At 64.0% G+C, this 19,710-nt stretch overlaps 1 long non-coding RNA gene across 1 annotated transcript; it reads right to left on the minus strand.

The window, feature by feature from the left end:
* Positions 1 to 1,154: 1,154 nt before the first annotated feature.
* On the minus strand, positions 1,155 to 17,083 carry LOC142821033 (uncharacterized). Its single transcript, XR_012898084.1, has 3 exons — positions 17,031 to 17,083; positions 2,603 to 2,926; positions 1,155 to 1,438 (listed from the first exon to the last, which is right to left on the minus strand). It is a non-coding gene; the product is annotated as an uncharacterized LOC142821033 (long non-coding RNA).
* Positions 17,084 to 19,710: the final 2,627 nt, after the last annotated feature.

The raw sequence follows: 19,710 nt of genomic DNA on the forward strand, positions 1-19,710 counted from the left end.
CAGGCACCAACCCCCACCTACCCGTCCTACAGCACTGCCCCCCCGCCCTCCCCCCTCTGCATAGCCAACTTCCCTTACCCCCCACAGCGCTGACCCCACCCCATAGGATTGGATGGGGACACACGATCGTGTAGCCCAAGGCCCTTGCAAGATGCAGGCTTGTGGGGTCTAAGCCCCCCCCGGAACGTGGCTGTCCAGCCTCCAGCCAAGGCGCTTGCCTGACCCTCCGGGGTCTGGGCCGTTGTCCTACCCTGCTGGCAGCCGGGGAGATTTCCCTGCGATTTAACCCAACTCTGCCGGGCTTTGCACCCAGACCCCCCCCGTAAGCACGGGAAACCGAGCATGCTCAGTGCGCCAGGGCAACAGGCGCTTCTCCGCCCTACCCCCCAGTACACCTGGCGGGGAGAGAGCGAGTCCCCTCTGCACTCAGAGACCACTTCACCCCAGCGCCTCCCTGGTGAAACGTTTCCTTTCCTCCGGAGCCTGCCAAGCCAGCAGGAGCCAAGTAACTGACCCGTTTGTCTTACCAGCCAGTCGAGCCAGCGCACTGCATGGCGGGGAGGGCGGGGTCACCGCTGCTGGAGGGGAGATTACACAGCACGGCCCCTGACACAAGGGGTGACCTGGTAACGGGGCATCAGCACCAGCCCAGCTGGCATGCGGGGAGTGGACGTCACATGGAGCATCACGTCCCCTAGCCCGGCTGAGGGGTTTCTAAGTGTCCCACACAGGGATTTTGATGCATTGATTAGCACTGTTATTTCGTATTTGCATTCCACAGCCCACTGGAGATCAGGGCCCCGTTGAGCGATGGGGGGGCACAGACACCCCGGGAGGCAGTCCCTGCCCTAAACTGTCTGATCAGACAAAACAAACAAAAAGCAAGAGAGGAAAGGGAGACAGGGAGGAAACCCTTCGGCGTGTCAGACTAGTAACACTGCCTGCTTGTATTCCTTGTATTCTTAAGGCTGGCTCTGTATTTAGCCAGTCAAAATCAGAGGTGGAAAGTAACCTAGTGGAACTAGAAATACTTCGGTACACTACTCAAGCACAGTTTTTCAGTATTTGTACTTTACTCAAGTAATTTATTTTTGTGATACTTTGATTTTTACTCTATTTGTTTTTTAGAAGCAATTGATTTTCAAAATGATCAGAGTCCAGCCTTGCTCTCCTCGGACAAAATATGAGTCCAGCAACACTGAAGAGTCTCACAGGCAGGCGAGGCAGGCAGAGGTGTGTTGGCCCTGATGGACACCTCTCTGATTGTACGAGAGGACCACAGCAGATCCTGGTGTCTGCTGAGCAGGCTAAATACCCATCAAGCTGCCTGGCAGTGTCATTTGTGCAAGAGGATTTCAATACAGCAAAGAAGTCTTCTTCATCAGAGGAGCAGGCGGGTCCAGCAGGGGCTCCATCTGTTGTCTGAGGTAGTCAGGACCTGTATTGGAAAATAAATTAATGAGAACTAATATAAAAACTGGGGTGCAACTTAATATATAAAGTTACAGAAAAATTGTGCTGCCAACTAATGAGCCATCAGATCTGATTGGCTCTTTTAAATCAATCCAAGGATGAACCTGCTTTCCCTCACAACCTAACCTCAAGATGATTCTTACCAACAACCACAGGACATACCACACTAATACCAACCCTGGTACCTTCCCTTGCAACAAACCCCGTTGCCAGCTTTGTCCACATATTCACTCTGCTGATACCATTATTGGACCTAACCAAGTGAGTTATAAGATCAAGAACACATATTCCTGCGCATCCAGAAATATAATCTATGCTATCATGTGCAGAAAGTGTCCGTCTGCTATGTACATTGGACAAACATCTCAGACACTTCGCCAAAGGATCAATGCCCACAAAACAGATATCAGACAAGATCACAAAGAAAAAACAGTTTCTTGCCATTTTAACCACAAAGGACACTCTCTCAATGACTTAACCACCTGCATTCTGCTACAAAGACCTTTTACATCTGCACTTGAAAGGGAATCCTCTGAACTGTCATTCATGTTAAAATTCGACACTCTCCGGGAAGGAATGAACAAATACTCAAACTATCTTACCCATTACCAAGATAGCTTCCCCAATTATAACCTCTAATACCATTAGCTCACAGACATCCCACTCTCCCCACCTCTAATATCATCAATTCACAGACACTTACCTTCCTTCCTCCCCGCCCCCCTGCATCCCCCTCCTGTTCTGAAATGTGATTTGTCCTTTTCATATGTGTTCATTTTTTTAATTGTATCCTTTGGTATATATGGTTGTGACTATTTTCTTCCACTATTTGATCTGAGGAAGTGGGTCTGGCCCAGGAAAGCTCATCATCTAATAAACCATCTTGTTAGTCTTTAAAGTGCTACATTGTCCTGCATTTTGCTTCAACATTTCAGTGTGGAACTAAACATGTGACAAATTAATTAAACATACACGGTTTATTTTTAACATATACATATTAGCTGGTAGGTAAAAAACTTTCTCACCTAAAAACAACCAGTCAGACTGAAAACTTGTTCAGCCTCCTGCAGCTGTATTACATGGGAGAACTTGTACTGACAGACTGGGCTGCTTTAACACAGTCTCTTACCTTTTCTAATCACAGCATCGTCCCTGGTCCAAGCAGATTTAAACTTTGGCAGCAAGTTGGCAGCTGTGATCAACTCCGGGTCCTCAAACATTTCACCAAAGCACTTCTCAATGCCACACTGAAGCGCATCTACCAGTGGCCTACAGAGCGTGGAAGACATCTCGAGCCTTGGCAGTTTTGAATCCAACTGGCGTAGTGCAGGTCTGTAGGAAGCAGCCATCCCATTTGTGCACTGGTCTCTGTTGGAGAATATTTAGTGCCTTCGCCACTGGGCCCGTGACCATGGCATGTTCGGCCAGGAAGGCCAGCTCTGCCGGATTCAGCCTGCAGAGCCGTTAATAGACATTGTTAATTAAGTTAAATGCAGCATGATCAAGTTTTTTAACAAAAAGAAAAGCAGAAAGCAAAGTGCCGCGACTTGCATGTTAATTGTGAGGGCTGCAAACACATTTCTTGCGGCCCCTTCTTCATTTGGTTCGCGCCGAATTCTCCGCACAGCCGTGAACCCAGAGTTCCGTCCTGTCTGGGGTGGCCGAATGAACCGTCGCTTGCGTTCTGCTTCCACCGTTTCTGCTCCAACCGCCCAGCATCCAGTTCTACTCCACGGCGCTTGGCATTTGGCAAGAGTGGAGCTGGCCAGTACCACAGCTACAGACGAAACTAGGTTCAACAAGTGGCAGGCACAAGGGTGGTGCCCCTGTGCTGCCCTCCGTGCCGCGAGAGAGCCGCTTTCCCATTTGCCCAGGGTGCCTGGCCAGCGTCTGGAGGCTGCAGCGCGACCGGGTGGCTCCTGAAACCATGTCCATGGGCACCGACTCTCAGGGTGCCCGCCCCCGGCTAGGGATGCAAGCGACTCAAGGTAGCTGAGTAACTACTTGACTAGTTGCTTCCCCCTCCCCCCTTGCCCTGCTGCCTTTGTATCAGAGGCACGGGGGAGGGGAGCAGGAGCCAGTCCTGGGGTTCCCCCTGCACCCTCTCCGTGGGGGGGCAGGGGAGGCAGCGGCACAGAGGGGAAATGGCGCGAGCGGGGACCCCGCGCGGGGTCCCTGCTGTGCATGCGGCTCGTGTCCCTTCCAAAAGCAGCGGTGCAGCAGGATAGCGAGCGCCCCCCTTATCGACTAATCGATGCAAATCCCATCGACCACTCGATTAGCTGATGAATCTAAATTTAACATCCCTCCCCCCGGCTCTGCCCCCCAAGGCCCCACCCGCCTCTTCCCATCCTCGTGCTGCCCCTCCCCCGCGCCTCTCCAGTGCTGATTGCAGCGGGCGGGGGGGGGGGGGATTGCTGCTGAGCCGATGGCGGGCTGCCAGGGAGGTGGCAGGTACTGGGTGGGGGAGCCGATGGGGGGGGGGCTGCCAGGGCCTGCTCAGTGCCCACCAGCCCCGGAGCACCACAGAGTCAGCTCCTCGGGGCGCCTCCTTCCCAACCCAAACATCCCTGGCTCCCTCAGCCTTTGCCCCTCTGGTCATCATCGCACGCCCTGGCTCCATGCCAGAACCAGCTCATCCTTGCTGCACGGTGGGGCCGACCCCGGGCACAGCCCTCCCCCCGCGGCCTGGCGGAGTGACACAGGGTCTGCGTGGTGGGCCCGCGAATGCCTCCGTCACTCCCCACTGAGCCTCACTGCCTGGCCAAGCACAAACGCACACCTCAGGCTGGCCAGGCTCCCCGAGGAAGGAGGGGGCTGTGACCTGGGTCAGGGATTGGGTCCAGGGTTTGGGTGCAGGAGAGGATTCTGGCCTGGGGGAGGGGTGCAGGAGGGGGTGGCGACCTGGGGGAGGGAGTTGGGGTGCAGGAGGGGTTGGGGTGCCAGAGGCAGGCTCTGGCTGGGAGGCACTTACCTAAGTGTCTCCCGGCCAGCAGCCCTGCAGCACCCCCAAGGCAGGTTGGGCTCCTTGCCTGCTGCAGCTCTAGACCACTTGAAACTGCAGGCTGCTCCCTTCACGTGGCTCTCATCTCTGAGAGGGGGAGGGGTTTATGCTGCCCCCATCCCTTCAGGTCAATCTCTCAGCTCCTATTGGCTGGTTGTTTCCAGCCAATAGGAGCCGAGAGATTGGCCGGTCGTTTCCAGCCAATAGGAGCTGAGGATTAGGCTGGGGGCGGGGAGATCACTGGAAGCCTGCCCCTCCCACTGGAGCAGAGCAGAGAGCCACCTGGAGCAGCCCTGTGCTTAAAGCAGCTGCTGCTGCGTGCCAGAGGGTCCCGTCAGGGGGTCCATGGGCCGGATCAGGGGGCTTGGCAGGCCAGATCTGGCCCACGAGAGGTGACTTGCCCACCCCTGGGCTAGTAGTTTCCTGGGTGCCGAGCTCAGGCCAGCCCGCCAGGGTTCCCCAGCGCTTCCTTTCCGCCTCTGTGAAGCTGGGCACCTCGGTAGCCCTGCTGCAGCCTGCCCGGACCTCTCCTGTCACCTGGGGCTGTCTGATGTCCCCGGGGACTGCTCGACCCCTGCGCTGCTCCAGGCCCCGCCACCACCCACCCTGCCCCGCCTCTGCCTGCCCTCCCCCCAGGGCCTCTCCACCTCCCCTGGGCCCTGAGAAGCCACAGGAGGCGGCACTGCTGGCTGTTTTTCCTTGGCTGCTCCAGCACCCGCAGAATCGGTGCCCAGGCCTCAGTTTGCAACTGCTCGCACCACGGGCTCCTTGATTCCTTCAGCACCTGCCCCCTGACTTGAGTTCTCCAGCCTGGCCATGGGGCTCTCCCTGCCCCGCTCAGCCTCGCTCCCCCACCCCGTCTGGGCCCCCTCGCTGCTCTGCCCGTCCCAGGGGAGGCTTCGGGAGGAGACTGAAGCGAAGTAGCCACTGAACAGCTCCGATTTCCTGGCCTCAGCTCAGCTGCTCCCTCGAGCCCCCCCCCCCCCCCCGGCTTTGATCTTCTTTGTCTGACCCCCCCCCCCCCCCGCAGCCTCCTTGGACCCCCCCCCGCCACTGTCACTCCCTGTCCTAGGCAGCTGTGGCTGGCCTGGGCTCCCCTGTGCCTGCCCCTCCCTCCATTCAGCTAACAAGCCCCTAGGCAGCCCCCCAGGACTCTCGCTGCCCTTCTCATCCTTCCTCTGCATCTGCCCTGCTCCCCCGGACACCAGCTGCTCCTGCAGGCGCCCCATGGCCCCAGTGAGAAAATCGTTCCCTGCTGTGCGCGCTCACTGCGCGTGGCACGGCTCCACCCGTGCCTCAGTTTCCACACCTGTGCCCTGGTGGGGGTCGTGACCTTAGTCTTTGCCAAGTGCTTGGGGGAGCTGAGGAAGGACAGAGGGTTCGTATTGGCCCAGGCACCTTCCCGGCTTCCTTGGACTCCGGTGGGTTTTCCCAGGCGAGCCCGGCTCAGGCAGCTCAGTGCTCCGGGACACAAGCGATTACGCGCCTCGTGGGCGGCAGAGTCCCAGCCCCGCCCCCCCCCCCGGCTCATCCAGTTATTTCCATCTAGTCCCTGCCCCACCGCCCGGCCGCCCCCTCAAGGGCACGTCCGCCAGCTCCCACCCCTTGTGAAACACACCAGTGTCCGGGGGGAGTGGGACAAGAGCTCCCTCTCCAGCCAGCGCCCGGGGCGCGCCACGTCCCCATCACCGGCCGGGCGAGCCCGTGACACGACGTCCCTGCAGGCCCCGGCTGCCGAGAGGGGCTGGGTGTTAAAGGAGCCGCTCCCAGTGCAGCGCGGGCCCGATCCAAATCAGCACTGCGCCCACTGACTCCAGTGGAGTGACACCCATTGACACCAGCCCCGGCGGCCCTGCCCAACGTACCCGGCAGCAGGATCAGACCCCAGGGGACCCGGCTCCCCTGCCAGCGCCTGCCCCACAAGCCCCTGCTGCCTGCCCTGAGAGGTGGCTCACCAGAGACTCCCCTGCCCATCCCCCACTCTCTGGGCAGACTCCTCAGCGACCCGCAAGTTGGCCGGTTCGAAGCCCCGTGTCTGCTTGTTGGGCCTGGGGCTCCCGGAGAGGGCTGAGGCCAGGGCTGCGAGCGGGGCCTTCGGGAAAGTGCCCCCCCCACACTGCCCCCACCCAGGGAGCCACCCACCCCTCCTAGCCTCTGCCCTGCTGCCGCGGCCAGGCCTGGCTAGCTGGGCCGTCCCGGACAGCCAGGGGTTAAACGTTCCCCAGCCGCCTTCTCTGGCTGCTCGCTGCCAACAGACAGTGCCCTGCAGAGGAGACGCTGAGCTGTCAGCTCAGGGCTGCCAGCCACCCCCCCCCCAGCGCCCAGCCCCCCGCCATGTGCCTTGCCCCCTTCGCTCTGCAGCCTGTCACTCCGGCTTCCCAGCCTCCAACGGGGCAGCCCAGGAGTGGTGACAGCGCAGGAGCAAAACAGCTGAAGGCAGGAGAAACGATGCCAGCTGGCCCGGCTCCGCGCCCGCCCATCGCTCCCGATCACATCAGTGCTGGGACCCCCGGGCCGGCACAGCACCACGGACGCCTGCCCCAGCTGGGCCCTCCCCAGCTCGGGGGACAGGGCGAGTGTCTGCCCCATGTGGCTAGGAGACCACCCCCGCCCGGAGCCTGCGCCCCTGCTTGATGGACTCACCAAGCAGCACCTGAGCCATCCCCAGGAGCCCTGCTCACGGCCCCAGAGCTGGGCCGGCCTCGGACACCTGGCCAGGAGCAGCCGCGGGAGGGGGCCAGGGCTTGGAGCAGCAGGAGGCGTGTGGCTGGAGAGGCAGGCAGGGCCCAGAGCCAGGGGTGGGGGTTTGAGCCCTGGGCCTTCGCACACGGGCCCCTGGCTGGGCAGCCTCCGCCGCTGGCTGCTGCTCCGGGCCACCCCACAGCCCCCTCACCGCCGCTGGCTGTTGCTCCGGGCCACCCCACAGCCCCCTCACCGCCGCTGGCTGCTGCTCTGGGCCACCCCACAGCCCCCTCACCGCCGCTGGCTGCTGCTCTGGGCCACCCCACAGCCCCCTCACCGCCGCTGGCTGCTGCTCCGGGCCACCCCACAGCCCCCTCACCGCCGCTGGCTGCTGCTCTGGGCCACCCCACAGCCCCCTCACCGCCGCTGGCTGCTGCTCCGGGCCACCCCACAGCCCCCTCACCGCCGCTGGCTGCTGCTCTGGGCCACCCCACAGCCCCCTCACCGCCGCTGGCTGCTGCTCCGGGCCACCCCACAGCCCCCTCACCGCCGCTGGCTGCTGCTCCGGGCCACCCCACAGCCCCCTCACCGCCGCTGGCTGCTGCTCTGGGCCACCCCACAGCCCCCTCACCGCCGCTGGCTGCTGCTCCGGGCCACCCCACAGCCCCCTCACCGCCGCTGGCTGCTGCTCCGGGCCACCCCACAGCCCCCTCACCGCCGCTGGCTGCTGCTCCGGGCCACCCCACAGCCCCCTCACCGCCGCTGGCTGCTGCTCTGGGCACTCTCTTACTGCTGCTGGCCAAGCCCTTAGCCACAGCCGGGCTCCCCAGGAGAAGGTGCAGCTGCCATGCGATTATTCCCCTTTATTCGGCTCTGGGGAGGCCATGTCTGGCGCATTGCGCCCAGGTCTGGGGCCCCGGTACAGAGGGGATGTGGCACATTGGAGAGGGGCCAGCGGAGGGCAAGAAAAACGGTGCGGGGGCTGGAGCGCATGGCCTGTGGGGGGAGGCTGGGGGAGCTGGGCTTGTTCAGTCTGCAGCAGAGCAGAGGGAGGGGGGATTCGAGAGCAGCCGGCAGCTCCCTGCAGGGGGGTCCCAAGGGGCTGGCGAGAGGCTGGTCTCAGCGGGGGCGGGTGGCAGAACGAGGAGCAATGGGGGCAGGTTGCGGGGGGGGGGTCTAGGTTGGACAGTAGGAAAATCTCTTTCCCTTGGGGGTGGGGCAGCCCTGGCTGGTTCCCTGGGGACAGGTGGAATCTCCAGCCTAGCGCTGAGTCCCAGCATGACCACACCCCGGCCGGGCTGACCGAGTCGGGGCTGGGCCTGCTCCGGGCGGGGGCTGGACTCGGTGCCGCCTGAGGGCTCTGCCCGCCCTGGGCCTCTAGGATTCTCAGCAGAGCGAGGAGCCACCCCAGAGCCAGCCGCTGCGCTTTCTCCTTTTGCGCCTTCCCTCCCCCCTTTGCTGTGGCTCGTTCGCTAGGAAACGGACTCGCCAGCCGCGGCCTGGCCCTGCGAATGGCCGTTCCCTGTGTCCGGGATCTATCCCATCTCGGCTACGCCCAGGGGCGTCTCCTGAGAGCCTGCCCGCAAAAGGCAGAGGGAGCCAGGCGTGCGGCTGTGACGGAGCCTTCACCAGCCACTTCCTGGTCTAAGGGCTGGTTACTGGGGGCGGAAACCTGCCCCCCCCCGCCCTGGCACCAAGCCTGGGCAGGAGCAAACCCATCGTGGGCAGCGCCCGCAGCGCCCGCCGCAAGGCCACCAGGCCCTTTTCCCATCAACCATCCAGCCGCTCCTAAAGCCAGCTGATCCCAGCCTCATCCCGGCAAGCGCGGCTGGCAGCCGCCGGGGCCTCGTCCTCCACGCGGCTCATCGGACGCGACAGCCGCAGCCTCACGCCCGGCAAGCAGCTTTGATTCCGTCAGTGAAGAAGGGACGGAGGCAGCTGGGGACACGGAGCAGGGCTCCCCACGGAGCGAGGCCCTGGAGTTGTTAGGCTCGCTTACACTGCGGGAGCGTTCCCGGGCGCCGTGGCAAGGGAGCCGAGCCGCGGCCTTTACAGGTGGCTCGTTTACCTCCCAGATCCGGCTGCCCTGCCTGAGCCAAAGTGACAGCTGGGCGTGCCGGGAGCCGGGAGCGCTGACTCCCCGTCCCTGCCTGCTGCCAGATGGGCCTGGGAGACGCAGGCTCTGCCGCAGCACCAGGGTGCAGGGGGGGAGAGAAGAAAACGAGAGGGGAGGAGACAGAGCGGGCACGAGGGGCCAGTGCACTGCCCGGGGGATGGGGGTGGGAATCACAGCTGTGGGGCACAGCCGGGGGGCACAGCACTGCTCACACTGCCCCACTGACGCCTGGCACTGCTGCTAGACACTGTCCTCTGCATGGCAGCGCTCTGCCACAAGGGAGGGCAGTGGGCAGCTGCAAGGAGATCTAGGGCATGGTCTGTGCACTGCACCTCGCACAGGGCAGGGACACTGGCAGGGAGGGGATCACGGGGTCTGTGCACTGCACCTCGCACAGGGCAGGACACTGGCAGTGAGGGGATCTCAGGGTCGGTGCACTGCACCTCGCACAGGGCAGGACACTGGCAGTGAGGGGATCACGGGGTCTGTGCACTGCACCTCGCACAGGGCAGGACACTGGCAGTGAGGGGATCACAGGGTCTGTGCACTGCACCTCGCACAGGGCAGGGACACTGGCAGGGAGGGGATCCCAGGGTTGGTGCACTGCACCTCGCACAGGGCAGGGACACTGGCAGGGAGGGGATCACGGGGTCGGTGCACTACACCTCGCACAGGGCAGGACACTGGCAGGGAGGGGATCACGAGGTCGGTGCACTGCACCTTGCACAGGGCAGGGACACTGGCAGTGAGGGGATCACGGGGTCTGTGCACTGCACCTCGCACAGGGCAGGGACACTGGCAGGGAGGGGATCACAGGGTCGGTGCACTGCACCTCGCACAGGGCAGGGACACTGGCAGGGAGGGGATCACGGGGTCGGTGCACTGCACCTCGCACAGGGCAGGACACTGGCAGGGAGGGGATCACGAGGTCGGCGCACTGCACCTCGCACAGGGCAGGACACTGGCAGTGAGGGGATCACGGGGTCTGTGCACTGCACCTCGCACAGGGCAGGGACACTGGCAGGGAGGGGATCACGGGGTCGGCGCACTGCACCTCGCACAGGGCAGGGACACTGGCAGTGAGGGGATCACGGGGTTGGTGCACTGCACCTCGCACAGGGCAGGGACACTGGCAGGGAGGGGATCACGGGGTCGGCGCACTGCACCTCACACAGGGCAGGGACACTGGCAGGGAGGGGATCACGGGGTCGGCGCACTGCACCTCGCACAGGGCAGGACACTGGCTGTGAGGGGATCACAGGGTCGGTGCACTGCACCTCGCACAGGGCAGGGACACTGGCAGTGAGGGGATCATGGGGTCGGCGCACTGCACCTCGCACAGGGCAGGGACACTGGCAGTGAGGGGATCATGGGGTCTGTGCACTGCACCTCGCACAGGGCAGGGACACTGGCAGTGAGGGGATCATGGGGTCTGTGCACTGCACCTCGCACAGGGCAGGGACACTGGCAGTGAGGGGATCACGGGGTCGGCGCACTGCACCTTGCACAGGGCAGGGACACTGGCAGGGAGGGGATCACGGGGTCTGTGCACTGCACCTCGCATAGGACAGGGACACTGGCAGTGAGGGGTTCACAGGGTTGGTACACTGCACCTCGCACAGGGCAGCGACACTGGCAGTGAGGGGATCACAGGATCGGCGCACTGCACCTTGCACAGGGCAGGGACACTGGCAGGGAGGGGATCATGGGGTCTGTGCACTGCACCTCGCATAGGACAGGGACACTGGCAGTGAGGGGTTCACAGGGTTGGTACACTGCACCTCGCACAGGGCAGCGACACTGGCAGTGAGGGGATCACAGGGTCGGCGCACTGCACCTTGCACAGGGCAGGGACACTGGCAGGGAGGGGATCACGGGGTCTGTGCACTGCACCTCGCATAGGACAGGGACACTGGCAGTGAGGGGTTCACAGGGTTGGTACACTGCACCTCGCACAGGGCAGCGACACTGGCAGTGAGGGGATCACAGGATCGGCGCACTGCACCTTGCACAGGGCAGGGACACTGGCAGGGAGGGGATCATGGGGTCTGTGCACTGCACCTCGCATAGGACAGGGACACTGGCAGTGAGGGGTTCACAGGGTTGGTACACTGCACCTCGCACAGGGCAGCGACACTGGCAGTGAGGGGATCACGGGGTCTGTGCACTGCACCTCGCATAGGACAGGGACACTGGCAGTGAGGGGTTCACAGGGTTGGTACACTGCACCTCGCACAGGGCAGCGACACTGGCAGTGAGGGGATCACAGGATCGGCGCACTGCACCTCGCACAGGGCAGCGACACTGGCAGTGAGGGGATCACAGGGTCGGCGCACTGCACCTTGCACAGGGCAGGGACACTGGCAGGGAGGGGATCACGGGGTCTGTGCACTGCACCTCGCATAGGACAGGGACACTGGCAGTGAGGGGTTCACAGGGTTGGTACACTGCACCTCGCACAGGGCAGCGACACTGGCAGTGAGGGGATCACAGGATCGGCGCACTGCACCTTGCACAGGGCAGGGACACTGGCAGGGAGGGGATCATGGGGTCTGTGCACTGCACCTCGCATAGGACAGGGACACTGGCAGTGAGGGGTTCACAGGGTTGGTACACTGCACCTCGCACAGGGCAGCGACACTGGCAGTGAGGGGATCACGGGGTCTGTGCACTGCACCTCGCATAGGACAGGGACACTGGCAGTGAGGGGTTCACAGGGTTGGTACACTGCACCTCGCACAGGGCAGCGACACTGGCAGTGAGGGGATCACAGGATCGGCGCACTGCACCTCGCACAGGGCAGCGACACTGGCAGTGAGGGGATCACAGGGTCGGCGCACTGCACCTTGCACAGGGCAGGGACACTGGCAGTGAGGGGATCACAGGGTCGGTGCACTGCACCTCGCACAGGGCAGGGACACTGGCAGTGAGGGGATCACAGGGTCGGCGCACTGCACCTTGCACAGGGCAGGGACACTGGCAGTGAGGGGATCACAGGGTCGGCGCACTGCACCTTGCACAGGGCAGGAGCTGCTGGCAGCGAGAGGACAGCGAGTGTCCGGTTGGACACTGCAGTGTCGCGAGGGGCGGTGGAGATCATGGCTGGAGGGAGGTGCAGCCCCCGTGCTCTCGGTCTGGGCTTAGGGAAAGCTCCCTGGGCTGCAGCCCTCGCCCGGCGAACCCTTCGCGATTCCCGCTCTGGAGCAGGAGGCAAAGGGACCTGACTCCAGCCTCCAGAGTCCAGCCCAGGTTTGCAGCTGCCACTGGGGTGGCCCGTGGGGATGACTCTGCTGCCCTGCTCTTCGCCTGGCGCTGCTCCCCGGCTCCCTGCGGCTGGTGCCAGTGCAGAGCGAGGCCGCAGGACAAGCCAGTGCCCCTCTGCATGGCCCGAGGGCAGAGCTGGTTCCAGGCAGCAGCCGGGCTTGGGGTCACAGCAGGTGTCAGCTGGCGAGCGCTGACCACTCAGCCGCCTCCGTGCCCTGCGCCTGTGGGTTACAGCCTGGCCTACAGGCAGGGCACCGGGCTGGGGGCCAGGAGAGCTGGGGTCTGGGCCCCACCCTCCCCCTTGCCTGCTGGGCGGCCCGGGCGCTCGCTGCACCTCTCCGGCTGCCAGTCACCTCCTGCCCTTTGCGGGCCGGACAGCGAGCTGCCTGGGCCAGCCTAGCGCCGGGCTGGGCTCAGCGGGTGCTGCAGAGGTGGCAGGTGGTTGTCAGGAGCAGGGCTGGACCGAGCCATTCCGGCGCCCCGGGCAGACAGTTTAATTGCGCCCCGGGTTGGGGGAGGACGCGTGCTTGGCCCTGCCCCTGCGCCGGCGCGTGGGGAGGGCACGTGGAGCTGGTGCGTGGCCCGGGGCAGACCGAGCCTGGCCATGCAGGCCCTGCGGCCGCGGGGGGAAGGGCGCTGCTGGCCGGCGCTGCAGGGGTTAACGCGACCCCCACCCCAGGCAGCCGCTGCAGGGTGTCACTGGGAGCTGCTTGCAGTTGCCATCAGGCACCCCCCATAGGTTGGCGCCCCGGGCAGCTGCCCGGCTAGGCCCTGCCTTCATCCGGTCCGGTCAGGAGGCAGAGCCATGGGGTAGGTGTCACCCCTCCCCCTTGGCAACCCACCCTCAGCACATGCCGGGAATCCGCGGGGGGGCAGCAGGTGGGCAGCCAAGGGCACCTGGGAAGCTGCTGGTCCCTAGGGGCCAACACCCTTCCCTTGGCAGAGCTGCCAGTGGCGGGTGAACGCCTCCCGCCGCGAGAACCCGCAGCCCCAGAGGAGCGGTGAGCCCAGGGGCCGCCCTGGCCGGGTCCCACGCGGGTCTGCACATCGCTCTGCGGGGCGCAGCCTCCACGCGGTGGCCACGGCCGGGACGGTGCTGCCAGACCCTGTGCCCGGGGCTCTGGGTGGCATGCGGGGGCCGGTCGCCTCCCTGCGGCGGGAGCCAGCTGCAGAGGTCCCAGCCGTGGGCAGGGTCGCCGGAGCTGGGCGGGAAGTTTCACATGGAGGTGAATCAATGCCAGGAGACAGGCCTGGCCCAGGATGCTCACTGGCCGAATGCCAGCTAAGCCCCGTCTCATCGCCGGGCAGGGAGGGCAGACGGGTTTGCACAGGCTGCCCTGGACGCTGCTGGAGACGAGATCCCGGGGGCTGATTCAGTGTGACGGGCCGTGGCAGGGGATGTGAGTCGCCGGGCCCAGGGGGTTCTATGGCCGCTCGAGAGCCAGGGCACGGTGCTGCCTACCCTGCCGGGGCACGAGGGGGGAGGGGAACAGGTGCTGGGACCCGCCCAGGTCACCGGCAGAGCCCGGAACAGAGGCAGCCCCAGGCCTCGGCCCCTCATGCCTGCAGGGTCGGAGCCGCATGGCTGGAAGCTCAGGGGACTCAGGCACCCGCGGGGCCTGGTCTGGCGGGCTGAGTGTGGTGGGTTAACGCAGCGGGTCCCAACCGCCGGGCCGTGGACCTCTGGCTGTCGGGGTGCGGCTCTGGGGGCCGGGCTGGGTACGCTGTTGGGGTGCACTGTGCATCCTGCCCCGCCCCTCCGCCAGCCAGCGCCGGGCAGGGGCAGGGTCTCCTCTCGGCCACGCAAGAGGCTTTCCTGCGAACCGTGGGCAGCAGTGCAGGGCAGGAGTCCGGCACTGGGGGTCTGGTGGGAGGCTCTCACGGGCGGGGCTGTCACAGACATCGGGGCGGGAGGCTGGCAGGGTGGGTGCAGGGGACTCTGGGGTCAGGGGCTGGCGCTGGGGGGCAGTGGTGGGTTGGGGGGCTCTGGGGGCAGTGGCTGGCACTGGGGGGCAGTGGTGGGTTGGGGGGCTCTGGGGTAGGGCTGGCACTGGGGGGCAGTGGTGGGTTGGGGGGCTCTGGGGTAGGGCTGGTGCTGGGGGGCAGTGGTGGGTTGGGGGCTCTGGGGTAGGGCTGGCGCTGGGGGGCAGTGGTGGGTTGGGGGGCTCTGGGGTAGGGCTGGCACTGGGGGGCAGTGGTGGGTTGGGGGGCTCTGGGGTAGGGCTGGCGCTGGGGGGCAGTGGTGGGTTGGGGGCTCTGGGGTAGGGCTGGCGCTGGGGGGCAGTGGTGGGTTGGGGGGCTCTGGGGTAGGGCTGGCGCTGGGGGGCAGTGGTGGGTTGGGGGGCTCTGGGGTAGGGCTGGCGCTGGGGGGCAGTGGTGGGTTGGGGGGCTCTGGGGTAGGGCTGGCGCTGGGGGGCAGTGGTGGGTTGGGGGCTCTGGGGTAGGGCTGGCGCTGGGGGGCAGTGGTGGGTTGGGGGGCTCTGGGGTAGGGCTGGCGCTGGGGGGCAGTGGTGGGTTGGGGGCTCTGGGGTAGGGCTGGCGCTGGGGGGCAGTGGTGGGTTGGGGGCTCTGGGGTAGGGCTGGCACTGGGGGGCAGTGGTGGGTTGGGGGGCTCTGGGGTAGGGCTGGCGCTGGGGGGCAGTGGTGGGTTGGGGGGCTCTGGGGTATGGCTGGCACTGGGGGGCAGTGGTGGGTTGGGGGGCTCTGGGGTAGGGCTGGCGCTGGGGGGCAGTGGTGGGTTGGGGGGCTCTGGGGTAGGGCTGGCACTGGGGTTCTGGGGACTGGCATTGTGGCCGCCCACTTACGTTTTATTTGCATGTTTGTAAATTCATCATTTGCATAATGAATATGCAAACATGCAAATAAAATGTTCCTGGTCTGCTAAAAGTTTGTGCCTGGGATCCCGAGGGCTGGGAGCCGCTGGGCTAATGCAAAGGGCTCGGCCCGTCTGCCTGGAGGGGTTGCCTTCGATGGAGACGCTGCTCCGGCCGCAGTCTTGCCAGGCCCCTACGAGGGAGGCGCTTTGCCCCCCCGGCCCCACTCCCTGCAGGATCCCCGGGGAGCCCGGCCACGCTCCCTCCCGGCCCAACCCAACATGGCCTCTGGCCTCAACTTCCCCTGGGGAGTCGCTTCTCTGGGGCTCCCGCAGCCGCCTCTCCCTCCTGGGGCAGCAGGTTAGCGGAGCAGCCCGGGACGGAGCCGTGTCCCGGCGGCGTCTAATTAAACCATCGCGGCGCGAGCCTTTGAGACTCATTGAGGCCGCTCTGGCCGGGAGAGCGTTTAATCATTCCTCAGAGCATCGATTTCCCAATCAATGGCTCCGTCCCTGCGTGCGCTCGGCCGCCAGCGGAGCCTCCGCCGCCGCCTCCTTCTCTCCCCCGCGCGCCAAGCGCTTTCCATGTAATCAGCATCCAGAAATCAATTAGCCAGCTCTGACCCGCAGCTTCACTGACTGCGGCGCAGGGAGACGGCCCCGAAAACCCCCGCTTCAGAAGAGACTCCTGAGCTGGCAGACAATTATCCCTATTATCTTAACGAGGGTTTGTTTTAAGAGCAAGGCTTCAAACGCCCGTGCGCGCCCCGTGCCCCGCGGCTCCAGGACTTATCTCGGCCAAGGAAATCGCAGCGTCTCCCAGGGCCCCGGGCCAGACCGGGCCTTTCAGACCCAGCTCCCTGGAGTACAGGAAATTGGAATTAATTGGGCTGGGTGGGGAAGTCAGACACACACACACACACGCACGGCCCACACTTTTAATCACACAGAAGCACATGCTGATGCACACACACGTCCTGTCTATCTTGCCTGTGTACGTCCTCCCAGACTCGCAATTACAACCCTCACACATACACAGCAACCACACAATCGCACACCTCCACGTGCCAGGGGCCTGCCTTTCCCCCCGATTCGCCCTGCTGTGAGGGAGAGGTACATCAGGCCCATGTTCCACCATGCACACATGTGTGTGCACACCCCCTTACACAGAGCCACAAGCACACACTGCACGCTCCAGTTACACTCACTCTCATACTCAATTCCTAATCTCATACCCAGCCACACACAACCCCCTTGCTCAGCCACACTTACACACCTGCTCACTCACAAGTACCTGCCACACACCCACATACTCACACAACCGCACACGCTCACACACACGCACACGCTCACACACAACACATGCACATACACGCTCATACACATGCACGCACACACACACATACACACACACATGCTCACACATGTGCGCACACTCACAGACACACATGATCACACACACACACGCGTGTAGCCTTCCCCCGACACGACGCTCAGACATGCCATTTCTCGTGCATGACAGCTCCACTGGAGACGCTGCGAGCTGTCAGTGGGATGAAACGTGCTGCATAAGCCTCATCTTCCGTCCCTGCCTTTCCCTTCCCCACTTCTGTCTCCTTTAATGAGCTCCTAAAAATATTCCTCGCTGTCTCCGGGCGGCTCTGGGCTCAGTGACTCACCCTCCCTGCCTCTCCGTTGGACCAATTGCTGCAAAGCCCAGTGTCCGGAGCCGGGCAGCCTGCACTGCGCTCTGCAGGCCGCAGGGCAGCTCCTGTGCCCCCGAGGGCTGGGGCTGGACCACGTGGGGCTCTCCCGCCCCCACGGACCCGGCCCTAGGAGAGAGGAACTGGCCTGGGCGCGTTGCTTCCGGAGCCAGGCAGGGCAGAGCGTGGCTCAGGGGCCACAAGGGGAAAGCCGGCTGGCAGGCGGAGGCCACCCCTGCCCGTGCTGGGCCCCGCCAGCGTCCAGTGGCACCAGAGCAGTCGGCAGGGCAGACACAGGCCCCCGCACGGGTCCCGGCGCCGGGGGCGCTGGCCTTCGGGAGCCATTCGCCCCGCGCAGATGGGTGGGGATGGGCTGCCCCGGGAGCCGGTTGGGAGCTGGCCAGGGCAAATTGTCCGACGGGGCAGGCCCGTGGCCTGGCAGTGACCGTGTCGTCCAGCCAGGCCACGCGGGGGGGGGGAGGAGGAGGGCTGGGCGAAGGCAGCGCTGCAGGGGGCCAGCCAGGTGGAGGAGCACCCGGGGGTGGGCAGCGCCTCAGAGAGCGGGGGCCTGTGGCACTGGGGTGCCCGGGGGCCTGGACACACAGGCTACGTCTACACTCACGGCTTCTTGCGCCAGAAATACGCAAATGAGGCTAAGCGTGGAATATCGCCGAGCCTCATTTGCATACCTAATGAGCTGCCATTTTTGCGGAAGAGGCTCTTGCGCCAGAAGGAGCTGTCCACACGGCCCCCTCTTGTGCAACGCCGCTACGCACATTACTTTTCAGGAAGAACGGCCTCGCGCAAGAGGGGTTTGATGCGCAAGAGGGGGCCGTGTAGACAGCTCCTTCTGGCGCAAGAGCCTCTTCTGCAAAAATGGCAGCTCATTAGGTATGCAAATGAGGCTCGGCGATATTCCACGCTTAGCCTCATTTGCGTATTTCTGGCACAAGAAGCCGCGAGTGTCGACATAGCAAGAGAGCCAAGGGGCAGCGCTGGGACTGAGGGCACCTGAGCTTGCTTCATACTGGGCCTGGGGCACGGGGCTGTTCACGGGCTGCACCATTGCATTGCCCCACGGGGGTAGAGTGGGCTGCACCATTGCTCTGCCCTGTAGGGGGTGGGAGTGGACTACACCATTGCATTGCCCCAGCGGGTGTGGAGTGGGCTGCATCATTGCATTGCCCCCACTGGAGCAGGAGTGGCCTGCACCACTGCATTGCTCCAGCGGGGGTGAGAGTGGGCTGCACCATTGCATTGCCCCAGTAGGGGTGGGAGCGGGCTGCACCATTGCATTGCCCCAGTAGGGGTGAGAGTGGGCTGCACCATTGCATTGCCCCAGTAGGGGTGGGAGCGGGCTGCACCATTGCATTGCTCCAGCAGGGGTGAGAGTGGGCTGCACCATTGCATTGCCCTGGTGGGGGTGGGAGTAGGTCCCGCCACGGAGCTCCCACTGCTGGCTGGGTTCTGGGGAGCCTGGGGGGGGGGGGGCTACTAACAGCCAGAGATCTGTCCCAGGCATGGTAGGAAACTGGCTTCAAAGCTGCAGGTAACAAACTGGAGCCACTGGAGAGGTTCCTTGCCACTCCCCCCGAGATCTCCGCAGTCACCCCAGAGGCAGAAGTGGGGAAGGTGACAGGTACAGGCTGCTCCCTACCCCTTCCTACCCCAGGGGCTCATTGCTTTACAGGCCCTGGGTAGCAGAAGCCTCATGCAGCGGGAAAATATCACCCTCCCTGGGTTTCAGCTAGGGAAACTGAGGCACACAGTGGTACAATGGCTTTCCCAAGGTAAGGCAGCAAGATAGGGCCAGGGAACTGACTCCTGACCCCCTGATCAAACCACAGAGGAAACGCCTCTCGAGTCCTGACCCTTCCTCTAACTGCGAGATAGCACCTTGTCCCAGAGCTGGAATTAAAACCCAGGAGCCCTGGACGCAGACGCTGCCTCCAACCACATCCTCCCTTCCCTACCTTCTGCTCTAGGGATGGAGGCTGCAGCTTGTTAGCAATGGATCCCGGACTAGGCTCATGTAGGATTCAAAATGAACAAATTCCTTCCCGTCTTTAACTCCCCAGGGGGTAATTAGCACCCCACTGCTCAGTGCTGTGCCTGGGCATCGCCTGCAGGGGGCGCTAGGCTGCGCCATCCATGTAGCCGAGGCTCCGCAACAGCTTGCCTGGAGCTGTCCTGGCTCCTGCCCCCAGCCAATCCAGACTTTCGTTTTGCCAAGCCAAGAAAGAACAAAGGTGAAGCAGCTTCCAGTAGGACAATGGGGGGGAGGGGTGAATCAAAGGAGCTTTGCAGTCCCCATGCCCAGGCTGCAGGGCTGAAAAGGTGTCCCCCTTTCCTCGCTCCACCCCTGCAGAGCCCGCAGGCAGGGAGCCCAGGGAGGCCAAGGGAGTCGCCAAGGCTCCGGGATGCAGCGACGCTCAGGACGGGCAGAGGCAAAGACAAGGACTATTCCCGCGAGTCATTGGTCAGGCCCCGGCTCCAGGCGGCTTGGATCCCGGGAGGCCACCTGAGTCTGGTTCACGCGCCCCTCAGTTCGCCTGGTCGCTGCCAGTAGCTTTGCCACTGAGCAGGACTGGGCCTCTCCTGCCGGCTGAGGGCTACAAGGCTGCGCCTGTGGCCACTTGGTGCCACTGAGAATCCC

The sequence above is a fragment of the Pelodiscus sinensis genome, chromosome 29, assembly GCF_049634645.1.
Source record: "Pelodiscus sinensis isolate JC-2024 chromosome 29, ASM4963464v1, whole genome shotgun sequence".
In the NCBI taxonomy this organism is placed as follows: domain Eukaryota; kingdom Metazoa; phylum Chordata; order Testudines; family Trionychidae; genus Pelodiscus; species Pelodiscus sinensis.